Here is a 12,764-nt window from a genome sequence, read left to right on the forward strand (position 1 = left end):
GTCCCAGTGCCAGGCTCCAAAGCCATGGCTGCGTCCTTCTCTGAGCCCTGCCCCTGCCAGCAGCTCACAGCCACCAAAGTCAGGCTCAACAGGCCATTCCTCCTGAGTCGCTCTCCCAGAGAACTGTGTGCCCCTTAATTAAGGCTGCATTTAACTTAGAGGAAGAGCCAGTTCAGGGGAGATGGAAGTCTGGCTGTACTCAGATGGCAACTCGCAAAGTTAGGTGACATGGACATGTTCAGAGAAGCATCTCTAAGCAGAAAGCATGACACAGCCTCCGGGCTGAGATGGAGGGTCTGGGAGCTCTGGGTGCTGAGTCTGGCACCAGGGGAGGCTCTGTCCCAGCACATAAGCCTGGAAAAGGTGAGCTGAACATTTGGCAACAGCAGCATCAAGGGACAGGGATAGAAGTCAGAGTCTGGACCATGAAGGTGGAGACTCTGGTCAACTAGTCCCTGCTGACACCCAAGGCTGCCCGCTAGAAGGAGGGTGGCAGAGAAAGCCAGCTCCCGAGGAGCTGCAGCCTGTGAAGAACTTGGAAGGAGGCAGCCCCAGGCTACGGCTCCCGAGAAGCTAAAAGAAGCCAGTGGAAACCACACATGGGAAAGGATGATGTTCCAGGCCTTGCATGACGCAATGTCCTGGCCTCAACCTAGGATACTGAGGCACAGGAGGAGACCAGACCACGTGCCAGGGAGAGACGCTCTGCAGAGGAGGAAAAACAGCCCTGGGGCTCCCAGGCACCATGTCACCAGACACAAGCTGGGTGGGCATAAGCTGAAAACGCCGACAGGACCTCAGGTTGGGAAGAGCTGGACCTGGCTTGAGCCTGGCCATATCACCTGCGCCTCACTTTTTGGACTTGAGGCCTGTGGAATGTTCCACAGCTTCTTTGAGGCTCTGATACCCCAGCAACAGTATATTAGGTCCAGTGGACAATGACACATGGTGAGATTTGATAAAGTAAGTAAAACTGCACCTGGGTGCTGGGTGTCTAGCTCAGTGGTAAAGTGCTTACCTTGCAAGCACAAGGCCAAAACATCAATTTGCATGGACTCTTTCTTTCTTTCTTTTTTTCAGTGCTGGGGATTGAACCCAAGACCTTATGCATGCTAGGCAAGTGCTCTACCACTGAACTGCACCCCCAGTCCTTTTTATTTTGACTTGCTAAGTTGCTAGGGCTGGCCCCAACTTGGAATCCTCCTGCCTCAGCCTCCTATGTAGCTAGGTTTATGTGCACCACTACACCCAGCCTGATGCACTTAAATTTTAATGAAAAACAGAGCCAGTCAATTCACATTGGAAACTGTCTGCCATACGTCCTATTGTGGGGGGCGTTGCTTCCCCTCACTTTGTTACCCCACACACTCCTCCAGCACCTGCTGCCAGGTTGGCCATATTGTTCATCCCTCTGGTTCCTTGCAGGTCCATGCAGGTGGAAAGGCACAGCCTGGCCACCTATAGAATGTGCCCAAATGACAATCTGAGTGGCCTTGTTTCCCCAGGAGGCCTCTGAGTTTTGCGCATGGTCACAGAGAGGGAAGGAAGAAGGAAGAAAGGTATATACTGTGGGCTGGACCTGCTGTCCCTCCTCCTGCTCCCTTCCCCACTGTAGTCACTGTGAGTCATCCTTCTCATCCCCAAACCCTGAGCCATGGAGCGCAGTCAGTGACTCCTACCCCTCAATCACCTGCCATGGGAGCAGCCAAGATTGGCTCTGTCCTTCAACAGGTGGGTGCCCTCAGGCAGGTGCCCCAGTTCCCAGAAGCCTCAGCTACCTGTGAGTCGGACCTGCAGTGGCCACCTGAGGACCAATAAACCTGTACACAGACCACCCCTTCTCCAGATCCCATGCAGCAGAGTATTACCTAACATTTTCTGGGACAGGGATGTGGACACACTGGAGCCCTCGGGCACTGGGGAGGTCAAATGGGGAAGACGCTTGGAACTCAGTCTGGAGGGTCTTCAACAAGTTCAATTCCACTCCTAGGTAGAAAGCTAAGAGGGACACACAAAACTTATACATGAGCGTTCACAGTAGCATGATACACAACAGCCTGAGTGCTAGTGTTCTGGCCTAGCATGTGCAAAGCCTGGGTTTAAACCTCAGTTCTGGGAAAAGGAAAAACTACACCTCAAACATGGGGCTGTGACTCGGTGATGCTGTGCTCGTCTTGTATGTTCGAGGCCTTGGGTTCTCTCTCCAGCACTGGAAAAATAAAGATTTATTTCACTTTACAGTGCGTAAGTTATACTTCAAGAAAAGACATTTAAACAGTGGAAACAAAGAGACAAAAAACACTGCCCGGCCAGGTACAGTGGTACATGCCTATAATCCCATCTACTCTAGAGGCTGAGGCAGGAGAATCTAAGTTCAAGGCCAGCACTGGCAATTTAGTGAGACCCTGCCTCAATAAAAAATAACAACTATTGCTGAATGCGGTGGTGTATGCCTATAATCCTAGCGGCTCAGGAGGCTGAGATAGGAGGATAGTGAGTTCAAAGCCAGCCTCGGCAATGGTGAGGCGCTAAGCAACTCAGTGAGACCTTGTCTCTAAATAAAATACAAAATAGGGCTGGGGATGTGGCTCAGGGGTTGAGTGCCCCTGGGTTCAATCCCTGTCACCCCCCCAAAAAAAATAAAAGAATAATAAGTACTGGGGATGAAGCTCAGTTGTAGAGTACTCCTAGTACCAATAATGCGAAAACAAAACAAACAACAACAAAAATCCCTGCCCAGTCCCTCCCAGGACAGCTGAGCCTGAGCCTGGGGGTGGGCCAGGCCTTAACAATGGTAATTCCCAGGGGACTGGGATGAATGGGCTTCAGGTGACTGACTTGCTCATATTGGTAGAGGACACCATCCCAGGCTCTTTCTACTCCTCTCTCCACTGTCACCAGGAAGATGATGGAGCTGACCCTGTGATTGAGGGTGGCTCAGATGACCCTCACTGGGTAGTCAGAACTCACACTTTTCTGGCTTCAGGGTGCTGGACCCAAAGACAGATCTGGAGTTTTGAGGAGACCACCAAGCCAGAGAGGCCCTCTCTCTCCAGGGCAGGGGCAGCGGGGAGGGCTCTGAGGTAGGGTCCACACAGAGCTCAATGCAGAGCAAGGCCAGAAGGGGAAGGTGAGCACCAACAGACTGGGGCATTCACAGCCCAGTGGTGCTGGAAGAATCTTGGAGGGAACCAGAAGCACCTGGACTCTTCCATCACGGAACCTGAATGAGCTTCTGTCACTTGCACCTCCCAGAGTCCTAACTCCCATGCTGCGCCAGGGTGCCTACTTCCCTTATTCTCCTGTACACATCCTGTACTGTACCTCTAACCACATATGACAATGTCCTTTGTCCCAGGAGGCCCAGCTTCAAGACCTCACTGGGGCCAGGCGTGGTGGTATACGGCCGTGATCCCAGTAGGCTCAGGAGGCTGAGGCAGGAAGATCACAAGTTCAAAGCCAGCCTCAGCAACTTATCGAGGCCCTAGGCAACTCAGTGAGACCCTGTCTCTAAATAGAATACAAAAAAGGGCTGGGGATGTGGCTCAGTGGGTAAGCACCCCTGGGTTCAATCCCTAGTACCAAAAAAACAAACAAGTAACAAAAACTTCACTAGGTATCTGTCTATAGCAGCAGAGCTTTCTGGACTAGAATTCAGATGTCAGGTCTTCCTGGGAAGTTAGATGAGAACTAGGCACCAGGTGCACAGGGGCCCCTTGGCAGATCACAAGAGTGACATTCAGAGAAAGACCCCAAATAACAAACTTTGATCTTTTCTCATGCTATTTTCTGTTCGGGTGACCCTAGATGGAAATGTCTAGAATATTTGGGATCTCTGGATCAGCTGTGGCATGAAAACTTCCCAAGTTCTAGTAACACTGATCAGAAGCAAGTTCACGGTGTCAGATGAAGCAGGACAGAACTGCTTCTTGTTCAGGATCGGGTGTTTTTCTACAAGCCCCAAACTGCAGCGGCTGCACGTGCTTGGCCATCCTAACACGCACACACCCCACACACGTGTATCCTACTCCCTGGGGAACTCCCAGACCAATGATGGTGGGGGCAACTGCACAGCTGCAGGCCCCACCCTCTGGGACACAGGAAATATTTGCACAACCCGGAGGATGCAGTTACTTGTGAATGGAGTTAATAAGCACCTATAATCTGTGTAAACAGAAGCCAATTAACATCCTATCTGGGGTCAATAAAAGCTGTTTTCTTTTCAGTTAATAGTCATTAACTTCAACTAAGTGATCCTGGTGCATCTTACACAATGGTTGTTCCCTGATAAACCAGGTGATTGGCTGCCTCGGCTTCTCCATGCTGGGTGTGCCTTTCAGACCCACCTCATTACTGAAACCCTGGCTGCCATCTCTATGGGCTAACCGCACAGACGTGCAAGTCCTGAAAGAGCCAGATGATTCTGCGGTCAATCACTGTCCTCTGTTCTTGCAGACCGCCACTCATACCTGTCACCAGACGCCCTTGGATGTTTATCTGAAACAAAACAGGGCAACTGATGGTACTCAGACCCTCTGCTCAGAAGGTGCACTTCAGTACCTGGTCCTCATCCCAAAAGCCCTCTGTTCTTCAGGACGTTCTGCATCTGGTTGGCCTTCAACAATTATTTGTCAGATGAGGGAGTCAACTCCCTGGATGTGCTGAAGTCTGCTCTGGCTGGACTCCCCCGTGCTGCACTTCCGCTGTGTCCTTCAAAGCCTGCCTTAAGTGTTCCCTTCTTACCTCCCCCAAAGTTAGCCGCTCAGCCCAGCATGGAGCACTCAGTGGTTCTCTGCTGCACTGTGATAGACTTTGATTTGTCTCCCCACTAGGCTGGGGTCCCAGGAAGTCAAGGGCCTGAGTCATGTCGAGCCTAGAAAGATTCATGACACCAACCTCCAGCCTTTGTAGTCATGTCCTCCTGCCCTCACTTGTCCTTACATGGTGCAAGAATGTTCCTCTTAGCTGGCTACAGTGGCACACACGTAGCATCCCAGCTACTCGGGAGGCTAAGGCAGGAGGATCGCCAAGTTTGAGGCCAGTCTGGGTAACTTCATGAGACCCCACCTCAAAATAAAATAAAAAGGGCTGGGGATGCAGTCCAGTGGTAGAGCACGTGCCGAGCATGTGTGAGGTCATAGGTTCAAGCCCCAGAGCCATAAAAACAAAACAAAAAAGAAAACAACAAAAACCTAATGCTCACCAAATATTTCAAAATTGTCACTGCTGTCCACTGTAACCTCTGACCCTACCATCTGAGGTTCAGTGTCCTTCGGCTGTGATCAATGTGCTCTGGGCAACTGGAGCTGCTGGTAGCTCTCAAATACGCATCTGTCCACTTTGTAGCCTGGCCACCAAGACCTGACTGTTCTTCAAAGCCTCATTCAAAAGCACAAAAAAAAAAAAAAAAAAAAAAAAAGCACAACACCCCCTTCCCAGCCTGAGGTTTCCCCACATTCTTCTTCTTCTTTTTTATTTTTTTTGTGGTACTGGGGATTGAACTCTGAGGCACTTGACCATCAAGTCACACCCTCAGATCTATTTTGTATTTTATTTAGAGACAGGGTCTCACTGAGTTGCTTAGCACCTCGATTTTGCTGAGGCTGGTTTTGAACTTGCAATCCTCCTGCCTCAGCCTCCTGAGCCCCGCTGGGATTATAGGCACGTGTGCCATTGTGCCCGGCTCTTTTTTTTTTTTTTTTTTGGTATTAGGGATAGTTAACTCAGGGCACTTTACCAATAAACTGCATCCCCAGCTCTTTTCATTTTTTATTTTGAGATAGGGTCTTACTAAATTAGGGCCTCTCTAAGTTGCTGAGGCTGGTCTCGAACTTGTGATCCTCTTACCTCAGTCTGCCAAGTTGCTGGAATTACAGACATAAGCCATGTGCCTGGCTCCCAATTATTTTTCAGCTATATCATCTAAGGCCTTGTTGGCAAAGGGCCATGCACACAGATCATGCCAGAAGTTGGGTACCCCAATCTATGCTCTTCTCCTCTCTGAGGCCCTGTGAGGGGACAATGCTGCAGAGAAGAGGCTTGTCCTCAGCAGGGGAGGTGCAGGATCTCCTTTGTTTCTACAGCCATGAGCTGCTCCAGCAGCAGGTGTTTCCAGAAACATACACCAGAATCCTCCAAGACGTCTGTACAGGACTCTTGAGCCCCAGCCTAGACTAACTATATCAGAACTGCCAGACAGCGGGGAACAGGAATATGGATTTAGATAGGATAAGGATAAGGCTTACTGCACCAACAAAAACCATCAGCTCTCCATATCTGCAGGTTCCACATCTGGAAACATTGTGTCTGTGCAGATTTTGATTTTTCTTGTCCTTATTCCCTTAAGAATACAGAATAACAATTACACACACAACATTTAATTTGTACTAGATATTCTTACCTCATCCAGAGATGATTTAAAGTACATAGGAAGATACCTTATACTTATGAGGATGGAAAATAACAATTTGGGATGATGCCTGAATACTCATTGCTAATTTGAGACAAATTTTTGAGCAAGTAAAGGCTGCCCTTAAAGCGACCCCTTTACTTTGCAGGATTCATGGGAATTGTGATCTGCCTGACTCCTGGACATTTAAAAAGTAGACCCATCAGCCTGGTGCGGAGGCTCACACCTGTAATCCTAGCAACTCAGAAAGCTGAGGCAGGAGATCACAAGTTCAAGACTAGCCTCAGCAATTTATTGAGACCCTCAGCAACTTAGCAAGGGCCTAAGCAACTTAGTGAGATGCTGTCTCAAAATAAAAACTAACAGTGGCTTGGAAGGCTGAGGCAGGAGGATCAGGAGTTCAAAGCCAGCCTCAGCAACTTAGCGAGGCACTAAACAACTCAGTGAGACCCTGTCTCTAAGTAAAATACAAAATAGGGTTGGGGATGTTGCTCAGTAGTCGAGTGCCCCTGAGTTCAATCCTGGTTTCCCCCCAAATAAATAAATAAAATAAAAAATAAAAAGGTCTGGCCCAGTGATAAGGTGCCCCTGGGTTCAATTCCTGGTACCAAAAACAAAAAACAAACAACACTCACCCCCAACAAAAAAAAGGGCTGGGGTTCCAGTACAGAGCAAGCAAGCAACCAAACAAGCCAACCAACCCAGCAGAAATGTAGTCTGTCAGTTGTGGAGAAGTTCACAATCAAGTTGAGGCAGGGCTGGTCTCTTGTGGCTGTGAAGAAAAATCTGTTCCACGCCTCTTCTGGTTTCTTGTAGCTACCAGCAATTCTCGGCAGTTCCTTGGTTTTTGACTGATCTCTCCAGTCTCTGACCCATGGCCTTCTCCCTCTTGTGCATTTCTGTGTCTCCTCCTATCTATCTATCCATCTATCTGTCTGTCTGTCTGTCTATCTATCTATCTATCGAGATCCTGAGGGTTGAAGCCAGGGCTTTATGGATGCTAGGCAAACATACTATCACTGAGTTGCATCCCCAGGTCTTTATTTTATTTGAAACAGGGTCTCACTAAGTTGCTGAGGCTAGCCTCAAACTTTCAATTCTCTTGCCTCAGCTTCCTAAGTCACTGAGATTGTAGGCATGCACCACTACCATTCGGTCTCCGCTTCCTCTTCTTACAATGACAGTAGTCATTGAATGTAGGACACTCTTAGATACCTACCAAGACTCCCAGTGGTGGGGCTGGGGATGTGGCTCAAGAGGTAGCACACTCGCCTGGCATGCGTGCGGCCTGGGTTCCATCCTCAGCACCACATACAAACAAAGATGTTGTATCTGCCGATAACTAAAAAATAAATATCAAAAATTCTCTCTCTCTCTCTCACTTCTCTCTTTAAAAAAAAAAAAAAAAAAAAAGACTCCCAGTGGATGTCTGAAACCACAGATAGTACCAAATCCTATATGTACTGTTGTTTCCTATACATATATGTCTATAATAAAGTTTAATTTATAAAATAAAGTTTAATTTATTGAGATTAACAATAACAACTAATTATAAAATAAGATAACTATAGCAATTACTATAATGAAGTTATGTGAATATGGTCTTCCCCCCTCTCCTCTTCCTCATCGTCTCTCTCTCTCTCTCCTTTTCTTTCCCTCTCTCTTTCTCTCTCTACCCACTTCCAGAGAACTCTGTTTGGCCCCTGGGATCTGAGCACTCAGCACAAGATGGTCAAGACAGTCCCAGCAAAAGGTACTCAGTGAGGAAAGCAAACGTTGACAAACATATTTTAAAAATAGCCCAGTGACCAGGGAGGGGTCACTGGGGGACAATGCTCTACTTCTTGAGCTGGGTGTTAGTTTCGTTATTCTTTTTTTTTTTTTTAATAATTTTTTTTAAAGAGAGACAGAGAGAGAGAGAGAGAGAGAGAGAGAGAATTTTAATATTTATTTTTTAGTTTTCGGGGGACACAACATCTTTGTTTGTATGTGGTGCTGAGGATCGAAACCGGCCACACACACACCAGGCGAGCGCGCCACCGCCTGAGCCACATCCCCAGCCCCAGTTTCGTTATTCTTATACCGTTTTTCTTTTCACAGGTACATGATATACGTTTTATAAGGTATTTCACACATAAAATTTAAAATGCAGAGTTTTTTTGTTTTGTTTTTGCAGCACTCTGTCACCCTAAGCCTCACACAGGCTGGGCAAGCACCCTACCACTGAGCTACACCCCTACCCCTAAATGCAATGCATGTTTTCAAGAGCTGACTTGCAAAACTCAAAAAAGCAAACAGTTCTGATCCACTCAATCCTCTCCTAGTGTCTAACTGCCAAAAACTGATTGATACTCAGGAATGGGCCTGACCTCAGTATGATGACTCCTTCAAACTGGCACAGATGGTGAGAAATCTCAGACTCTGAATAGAATCTCAAAACAGCTCCCCAAATACCTGACTTGTTTTATGATCCCCCCCTCCTTTTTTTTTCTAGACCCAAGTGGGAAAAAAGAAGAAAGCAGGACTGGGAGTATAGCTCAGTGGTAGAGTGCTTGTCTAACATGTGCAAGGCCCTGGGTTCCATCCCAGTACCACAAAAATAAAACTAAATTTTAAAAAATTAGCAACAAGGGCTGGGGTTATGGCTCAGTGGCAGAGCTCTTGCCTAGCACTGTGAGGCCCTGGGTTCGATCCTCAGCACCATATAAAAATAAATAAATAAAATAAAGGTATTGTGTCCATCTACAACTAAAAATAATTTTTTTAAAATTAACAACAGCTAAAAGTTTCTCGCCCCCACCACCATGCTCTCAGTACTAGGGATTGAACACAGTTCCTTGCATATGTGAGATGAGCAGATACCACTGAGCTACATCCCCAGTTCTTTTTTTTTTTTAATATTTATTTTTCAGTTTTCGGCGGACACAACATCTTTGTTTGTATGTGGTGCTGAGGATCCAACCCGGGCCACACGCATGCCAGGCGAGTGCGCTACCGCTTGAGCCACATCCCCAGCCCCCCCAGTTCTTTTTTTTAAAAAATAATATTTTAATTTTTTATTCAAATTTGTTATATATGACAGCAGAATGCATTACAATTCATATTACACAAATAGAGCACAATCTCTGGTTGTATACAAAGTATATTCACACCATTTGTCTTTATACATGTACTTTGGATAATAATGTCCATCCCCAGTTCTTTATTGAATGGGTCTCACTGAGTTGCCAAAGCTGACCTCAAACTTGTGATCCTCCTGCCTCATCCTCCCAAATAGCAAACTGTTCTGCTTAAGGTACCTTATGCCCAAATCTCTCAGCAACCCCACCTCCACTCCCAGCCTCAGGGACTACCAGTAATGCCTTGTAAGGAATCTTGTAAGGAACCTCAAACGCAGGGTTTCCTCCAAGCTTGCAGAAGAGGAACTCAAATATTTCCTGAACTTTACTCTTATTGTGGAAGAAAAACAGTAGTCTAATGTTTAACCCTATCCCAGGGGCCAGAGCATCGAAGAAAGGGGAAGATCAAAAGCACCTCCTGTGCTGTTTTGCACCAATCGGATAGGACAGATCAGAACACTTGATGATATCTGAGTTGGACTGGGAGGAGGAAACAGGCCTTCCCGCTGAACAGCTCAGAGAAGAAAGACTGATCATTTAGAGAGACATGCCCTTTAACCAAGCCACTCCTAAGAAGTACAAGTAGTTGGACCTAAATGCCATGCAGACTGAGGTTTTGAAGTGCCTGAGCATGGCTGAAGCCCGCCCACATTCACACCAGATTTGCTGATACAGGAATCTATCTATTCACTGCAGCTCAATTTGTTACAGCAAAAGATGGGTGACAGCTTAAACAGCCATCAATAAGGGCCTGGCTCCCCAGTCACAGACTACTTCTAGAAAGAAATATTAGAAATTATTAACAGCACAGGTGCATCCAGAGGGTCTGGGTACAGATAGAGACCTGCTTGATTTTTAATTATATGCACCATTCTACTGGTTTTCAAAAAGCTATATACATCAATTACATTGTCAAAGTTTAATTTTATATATATATACATATATATATATATATATATATATGTATATATATAAATGTATACATATACACACAAGTACAAGTATGTATGTATGTACAGTACACACCTATATGCACATACATATTTACAAACATAAACGCCCAAACCCATATGTTTTATTTTTTATTAAATTAATTTTTTTGTAGTCCTGGGGATCAAACCCAAGCTAGCAAGGGCTCTGCCACTGAGCTGCATCCCCAGCTGCTGCAGGCCCCCAATATATGATTACATGATCCCTTTAGCAATTGGATGGAAAATCCCAATGGCCTCAGTTTCCCCAGAAGAAGCTGAAGGTGACGTGGCCCTGAGGAACATTCTGGCATCCTGGTTGCAGGGAGACAGGCAGGAGTAAGAAGCACTATGCAAGCCCTACAGGAAATGGCATGTTGCTGCTTTTCAACAACAAAGCCACCGACCTCCTTCTATGCTGCACACATGCAAATGAGACTCAAGGGAACTTGAAAAGTTCCAGAAGAATCATTATTCCCAGCACCACACAGACTCCAGTTTTGCAGTTTAGCTTTAAATGGCTGCACCATTAGCTCGCCTGACTCTGGAAAGTATTTCCTTACTCTCAGTTTAGTGGCTTCAAGAGCTTGCACAGATCAGAGGGCCTGGGTCTGTGCCCTGGCCAACAGCTCCCCAAAGGATGAGCTATCCCACTCCTATATGCCTCGGCACCTGGGCCCCAGGGCTTGGAGATACAAGCTCGGACTGCCACAGACAGGCTGCCCCTTTCAGCTAAGCCTTTCCGGATTCAGTCAAAGTCACGAATCCTGAGAGGAGCATGGGGGTGGGGTGGTATTTCCCTCCCGGTCAGAGTAGGACGCCCCACACCCCTGGAGATCAACACAGCAGATAGGCAAAAATGGGGAAAGTAATCGATGAAGAAGGTGGGCAATGCTCAGGAAGAGATGGGCTCTGTCTCCAGCATTCTAGTGGCTTTAGGTTTGTCGCTGCCAAAATGGGGATGATTCTGGTTTTGTCTGGCTGATGGGATTATTCTAAGGCCTGGAATTACCTTATTTCTGTCAGCACTGTTATAAACTGAAAGATAAAAATTGGGTGGGCTTTTGATTGGGAAGGGTACAGTAATCTTGAGACCCAAGGCCTGGGTGAATGTTGGAGGACCTGGGGGATCCAGGGAGGATAAACACAGAGGGACACACACACAGGTGCACTTGTGAAAAAGCATAAGTGGTAGGGTGGGATAAGAGGGAGGGAGAGATGGGGCTGCTAGAAGCATAAGGGCAGGTGGGGTGATACACAGGGCACCCACTCAGGTTACTGAAGGTGTGTCAGGGAGAGGGGTAGCACAGACCTGAATATGAGGAGTCTGTGAAAGGAGAGGAACAGGCCCGGGTGACGGAGTGGGAGAGGTAAGAGAGGGGTGGAAGGCTCAGTTGTTGGTGTGGAGGTTGCGGCCGCAGTTGTGGAAACTCCTGTGGGGTTGGGAGGGTCATAACATCAGGTGTGAGGCTGTCATATACAGGGACAGTCTCAGGGTGTCCATGAGTGGGGGCCCCGGTGTCAGATTGTGAAGGAGGATGTCAGACTCAACTGTGCAAGACAGGGGATGGAGATCAAGGAGGTGGGCACGAGTCGAGAGGAGAGGAGCATGTCAAGGAGGCCAGTCTCAGGTGTTTGGGGGTTGGGGTGTCAAGAGAAGGGACGTGGTCAGGTGTGCGTGGGCTGTGAGTGAGGGGGCTCAGATCTGGCTCTGGAGACTCCCTGACGGCTCCAGATGTGGGATCGGGGTCGGGGGGGTCTTTAACCTCTGTCCCCGGGACGCTGCTGTCACGCTCCGCCTCCCCCGCCTCCGCCCTAGGGTCCATGACAGGACCCATGCAGTGCCTCAGTTCGGTCTGGCAAGCGCGGGCCCCCTGACGCCTGCGCCGCCCCGCGCCCCCAGCGTTCAGCTCACCTGCTCGGACGCGTCGCCGCCGCCACTGCCGCCACCTCCAGCCGCCACAGCCCCGCCTCGCGCACCCCCAGTGCGCGCCACGGGAGGGGTACACGCTGGGTTTCGATTGGCTGCTCTGTGACTAATCAGCGCTGGAGACGGTAGGAATTGGCGGGCATGAAGCGGACAGACAGCCCGTGAAGCCAATCGCTGAAGAATAGAGGCAGGGCTACTGGGAGAGGCTCTGGTCCCCCGGAGCGTTCCTGCGGGGTGCGAGGTCCTGGGAGGCAGGGCCCTGGAGCAGGCGAGGATTGGAGCCTTGGCAGAAAACCGGCAGTCCTAACTACCAATCACTGAGCACCGGGGGCGGGGCT

At 48.2% G+C, this 12,764-nt stretch overlaps 1 protein-coding gene and 1 non-coding gene across 3 annotated transcripts in view; one reads left to right on the forward strand and one right to left on the reverse strand.

The window, feature by feature from the left end:
• Slc25a42 (solute carrier family 25 member 42) overlaps window positions 1-12,512 on the reverse strand; it is a 29,613-nt gene extending 17,101 nt beyond the window's left edge. Inside the window, exons 1-2 of one of the 2 annotated variants that reach the window (XM_076845418.2) lie at window positions 12,412-12,498; window positions 1,869-1,998 (exon numbers count right to left, since the gene is read on the reverse strand). The gene's annotated coding sequence lies outside the window, so the exon portion shown is untranslated. Of the gene's footprint in view, window positions 1-1,868; window positions 1,999-12,411 lie in introns of both variants that reach the window. The other variant, XM_076845407.2, reaches the window with a different exon arrangement.
• LOC143384235 (U12 minor spliceosomal RNA) lies at window positions 6,434-6,583 on the forward strand. The gene has a single exon (XR_013089280.1). It is a non-coding gene; the product is annotated as a U12 minor spliceosomal RNA (small nuclear RNA).
• Window positions 12,513-12,764: the final 252 nt, after the last annotated feature.

This window comes from Callospermophilus lateralis, chromosome 1 (assembly GCF_048772815.1).
Source record: "Callospermophilus lateralis isolate mCalLat2 chromosome 1, mCalLat2.hap1, whole genome shotgun sequence".
Lineage (NCBI taxonomy): Eukaryota > Metazoa > Chordata > Mammalia > Rodentia > Sciuridae > Callospermophilus > Callospermophilus lateralis.